We start from the raw sequence: 6,020 nt of genomic DNA, 5'->3' as shown, positions 1-6,020 counted from the left end.
TTTGGGCAGTACAGGCATTTTAACAATTAAAAAGCTTCTGCACGGCAAAGGCAATAATCAACCAACAGAGTAAATAGACAACCTACAGAATGGGAGAAAATATTCCCAAAGTGTATATCCAATGAAGGGCTAATATCCACAATCTACAAAGAAGTCAAACAAATCAGCCAGAAAAAAACAAAACAAAACATTAAAATGTAAGCAAAAGTCATGAACAGAAGTTTTTCAAAAAAAGATAGACAAATGGCCAAAAAGCACATGAAAAAATGTTGAGCCTTATTAATCATCAGGGAAATGCAAATTAAAACCACAATGAGATATTACTTTACCCCTGTCAGAATGGGGTAATTATCAGAGTTAAAAAACAATAGATGCCGGCATGGATGGAGAGAAAAAGGAATGCTTATACACTGTGGTGGGACTGCAAATTAGTACAACCTCTATGGAAAATAGTCTGGAGATTCCTCAAAAAAATAAATGTAGATTTACCATTGGACCCAGCAGTCCCACTACTGGATAACTACCCAAAGGAAAAGAAGTCATTTTATCAAAATGCCACCAGCACTTGAATGTTTATTGCAGCACAATTCACAATTGCAAAGATGTGGAATTAACCTAAGTGCCCATCACTTCAGGAGTGGATTAGTAAAATGTGGTGTATGTATATACCATGGAGTATTACTCAGCCATGAAAGGAATGGATTAATGTCTTTTGCAAGAAACTGGATAGAACTGGAGTTCGTTATCCTAACTGAACTATCTCAGGAATGGAAAAACAAATGCCACATGTAGTCTTTAATAATTTGGAATTAGTCGATGGGTACACATGGGCACAAGGAGATGTAAAGGTCATTGGAATTCAGGAAGGGGGGAGGGAGGAGGAGGGGAGGGGTAAAAACATACCTAATAGGTACAATGAACACTATGTGGGTGATGGGCATACTTGTAGCCCTGACTTAAGCATTATGAAAGGTATCCATGTAACAAAATCATTTGTACCCCCTTAATATTTTGAAATTTAAAGAATAATTTTTTTAAAAAGTTCTACTGTCAGACACACATCTCTGCTGCATATTTAACAGGACATGCTTTGGCAGACATAAGAATGTCTTAGGCAGTTTTGCTTTCATTGAGATATAATTCACATGCCATAAGATATGCCCTTCGAAGGTGTACACTGCAGCGATTTTTAGTATATTCACAGGTTTTGCAACTATCAACATTAATTCTCATCAGACAACATTTCATCATTGAACATTGACCCTTTTGGATCATAGAAAAATGTTTGACTACCCAAAGATTCCAACTATTTTCTCCTATTTTTTAACAAGCTTTATTAGCAATTTTATCTCTGTTTTTATTTTTATTAGAGAGTGGAGTGAAATATTTACTTTTACTTATTTATTTATTTTTGAGAGAGAGTCTTGTTCTGTCATCTGGGGTAGAGTGCTGTGGCATCAGCCTAGTTCATAGCATCCTCAAACTCCTGGGCTTTAGTAATCCTCCTGCCTCAGCCTCCGGAGTATCTGAGACTACATGTGCACACCACCACGCCCAGCTATTTTTTTCTATTTTTAGTAGAATCTGGGTCTCACTCTTGCTCAGGCTCAGTCTAGTCTCAAACTCCTGACCTCGAGTGATCTTCCTGACTTGGCCTCTCAGAGTGCTAGGATTACAGATGTGAACCAACACACACATCCTGGAGTGAAATATTTAAAACGTTGACAGAAGAAAAAAAAAACTTTATCAACCTAGAATCCTGTACTTTGTGAAATTATCCTTCAAAAGTGAAGAAGATATGAAAACTTTCTTAAATTAAGAAAACTTGTTGCCATTAGACCTTCCTTGCAAGAGTTGTTAAAAATAAATTATTTAGAGAGAAGAAAAATTATATAAGTCAGAAACTCAGATCTACTTAAACAGAGGAAGAATATCAGAGAAATAATATGTAAAGATAAAATAAAAATTTTAATTTTTCTTATGATTAATTGATCTAACACATAACAGTTTGTTCAATACAATAACAAAAATATATGTATATATATGCATATGCTTATGGTTAAGTGAAATGTGAAACAGCAATGATATAAGTGAGAGGAGGGAGGAATTAAGGTTATTTTTTTTTATTTTTAAGGTACTTGCACTACCTGTGAAGTTGGTTATTTGAAAGTAGACTTGGATTAGTTGTAAATGTACATCATAAACTCTAGGGTAAGTTGTAAAAAAAAACTAAAAAAGATGTACAATTGACATGCTAAGAATGAAGAGGAAATGGAATCATATAAAATGCTCAATTAAAACAAAAATAGGGAGAAAAAGAGTGGAAGACAAAAAACAAGGGTGACAAATAGGAAACAGTAACAAATATGGGAGATACTAGTCCAACTATATCAGTAATCACATTGAGCATCCATGGTCTAAGTGTACCAATTAAAAGACATAGATTTTTAGAATGGATCCAAAAACAAGACCCAACTATATGTTGTCTACAAGAAACCCACTTTAAATACAAAGGCACACCTAGATTAAAAGTATGTAGAAAAGATGAATCATGCTAACACTAATCAAAAGAAAGTCGGAATAGTTATATTAATTTTGGACAGAGGATTCTTCCCAGAAAGGAAAGTTGCCAGAAATAAAGAGGGGATTACATAAAGATAAAGGAGTCAGTTAAAAAAATAATCCTTAATGTGTATGTGCCAAACAACAGAGTGTGAAAAGACATGAGGCAAAACCTGATAGAACTTCAAGGAAGAACAGAAGAATCCACACTCAGAGAGAGTTTAACACCCCTCTATGAAAAATGGATATATCTACCAGATATAAAATCAGTAAGGACATATTTGAATCCCAAAACACCATGAATCAACTAGATACAATGGTCATCTATAGACTACTTCATTCAACAACCACAGAATAGACATTCTTCTCGTGGAACATTCACCAACAGAGACCACATACTGGACCATAAAACACACCCTAACTAATTTAAAATAGTAGAAATCATACCATGTTTGCTCCCAGATCAAAATGGAATTGAATTAGTATCAGGGGTTCACGATGCGCCCGATATAACCGGGTCCCCGGGCAGTGTGCATTGCAAGAGATGGGAGAGACAAAGATACAGACACAGAAAGTAAGGTGAAAGGGTGCCGGGAGGTCAGGGGACCACCAGCATTCCACTGAGCCAGGTGGTACTGACTGAAGTATAGCACTCGTTTTTATTCTCTTTTTCGCGTTATAGATTACAATGATTTCACGTGAAGAGCTCCTGGCTTAACAGGAAAGCGTATAATCTAAATGGGAACAAAGAGCAAAGAGATCATGTACTTCTTTTTACTCTATCTAGTTCCTCGTTTATGGAGACATGAACTCAGGAGAGAGATGGGAACATTGCCTCAGGCTTAGAATAGCAAACTCCTCTTATCTGCTGGGCAGACATCCTTTGATCATTCTCTCTGCCTTCAGATTACAAGCCCAAGTCATTTGCAGACGTCCAGGCTATATCCCTCAGGCTTCAAGGCGGGGTCCATTTGAAGAAATCACTGATCAGTGGAATGTCCCCCTCAAGGTCGAGCAGCTTTTGCTCAGCGAACTGATGTGTCCACAGGTTGCTCTTTGGCAAAGTCCTGTCCCACTCCTGGGGTTCTCATGTCTTGCCCCTAACCCTCAACAAACTAGAAATCAATAACAGAAAGATAGCTGGAAAATCCCCAGGTACTTGCAGATTTAACAATACATTTATGAGTAACTCATGGGGCAAAGAGGAAATCTCAAGCGAAATTTTAAACATAGTTTGAATGAGATGAAAATGAAAACACACTTTATCAAAATTTTGGGATAAATTGGGCACAGTGGAACATGCTTCTACTCCCAGCTAGTCATGAGGCTGAGGCAGGAGGATCTCCTGAGCCCAGGAGTTCAAGGCAAGCCTGGGCAGCATAGCAAGACCCCATCTCTTAAAAAATGTGGGATGTAGTGAAAGCAATGCCTAGAGGGAAATTTTTAGCATTGGCTGCATATATTAGAAATGAATAAAAATCTAAAATCAATAATCTAAGCTTCTCCCTTAGTAAACCAGAAAAAAAGAAGAGCAAACTAAATCTACAGTAAGTTGAAGAACAGAAATAATAAATATTAGAGCAGAAATAAATGAAATTTAAAGTAAGAAGTCAATAGATAAAATCAATGAAACCAAAAGGTAGTTCTTTGAAAAGGTCGATAAAATTGGTAAGTCTCTAGGTAGGCTAACTAAGAAAAAAAGAGAGGATACCAATTACTAATATCGGATATGGAAGAGGAGACATCACTGCAGTTTCCCCTGGACATTAAAAGGATAATTAAGGAACATTAAAAATAACCGTATGCCCACCAATTTGATAACTTTGATAAAATGGATCCATTCCTTGAAAGACATAATCTGCTAAAACTCACACAAGATGAAATAGACAATATGAGTAGGCCTATATCTATTAAAGAAATTGAATCAATAATTAATAACCTTTCAAAAGAGAAGATACCTGGCCCGGGTGAGTTCACTGGTGAATTCTACCCAATATTTAAGGAAGAAATTATACTGGTTCTCTACCATTTATTTCAGAAGATAGAAGCAGACGGAATACTTCCTAACTCATTCTATGAAGCTAGTATTACCCTAATGTCAAAACCAGAGAAAGACATTACAAGGAAAAAACCCTACAAAATGATATTTCTCATAAACATAGATGGAAAAATTCTCAGTGAAATATTAGGAAATTGTATCCAACTCTCTCTCTCTCTCTCTTGGGTCTCACTCTTGCTCAGGCTCAGTCTAGTCTCAAACTCCTGACCTCGAGTGATCTTCCTGACTTGGCCTCTCAGAGTGCTAGGATTACAGATGTGAACCAACACACACATCCTGGAGTGAAATATTTAAAACGTTGACAGAAGAAAAAAAAAACTTTATCAACCTAGAATCCTGTACTTTGTGAAATTATCCTTCAAAAGTGAAGAAGATATGAAAACTTTCTTAAATTAAGAAAACTTGTTGCCATTAGACCTTCCTTGCAAGAGTTGTTAAAAATAAATTATTTAGAGAGAAGAAAAATTATATAAGTCAGAAACTCAGATCTACTTAAACAGAGGAAGAATATCAGAGAAATAATATGTAAAGATAAAATAAAAATTTTAATTTTTCTTATTATTAATTGATCTAACACATATCAGTTTGTTAATAGCCTAATAACAAAAAAAATAACAAAAAAATATATATATGTATATGCTTATGGTTAAATGAAATGTGAAACAGCAATGATATAAGGGAGAGGAGGGAGGAATTAAGATTATTTTTTTTTTATTTTTAAGGTACTTGCACTACCTGTGAAGTTGGTTAATTGAAAGTAGACTTGGATTAGTTGTAAATGTACATCATAAACTCTAGGGTAAGTTGTATAAAGGACTAAAAAGAGATGTACAACTGTCATGCTAAGAATGAAGAGGAAATGGAATCATATAAAATGCTCAATTAAAACAAAAATAGGGAGAAAAAGAGTGGAAGACAAAAAACAAGGGCGACAAATAGGAAACAGTAACAAATATGGTAGCTACTAGTCCAACTCTATTGGTAATCACATTGAGCATCCATGGTCTAAGTTTACCAATTAAAAGACATAGATTTTTAGAATGTATCTAAAAACAAGACCCAACTATATGTTGTCTACAAGAAACCCACTTTAAATACAAAGGCACATCTAGATTAAAAGTATATAGAAAAGATGAATCATGCTAACACTGATCAAGAGAAAGTGGCAATAGTTATATTAATTTCAGACAGAGGATACTTCACAGAAAGGAATGTTATCAGAAATAAAGAGGGGATTACATAAGGATAAAGGGGTCAGTTAAAAAAATAATCCTTAATGTGTATGTGCCAAACAACAGAGTGTCAAAAGACATGAGGCAAAACCTGATAGAACTTCAAGGAAGAACAGAAGAATCCACACTCAGAGAGAGTTTAACACCCCTCTATGAAAAATGGATAT

The sequence above is a fragment of the Propithecus coquereli genome, unplaced genomic scaffold (genome assembly GCF_000956105.1).
Source record: "Propithecus coquereli isolate 6110/MARCELLA unplaced genomic scaffold, Pcoq_1.0 Scaffold583, whole genome shotgun sequence".
NCBI lineage: Eukaryota > Metazoa > Chordata > Mammalia > Primates > Indriidae > Propithecus > Propithecus coquereli.
This window is presented reverse-complemented; position numbering follows the sequence as displayed.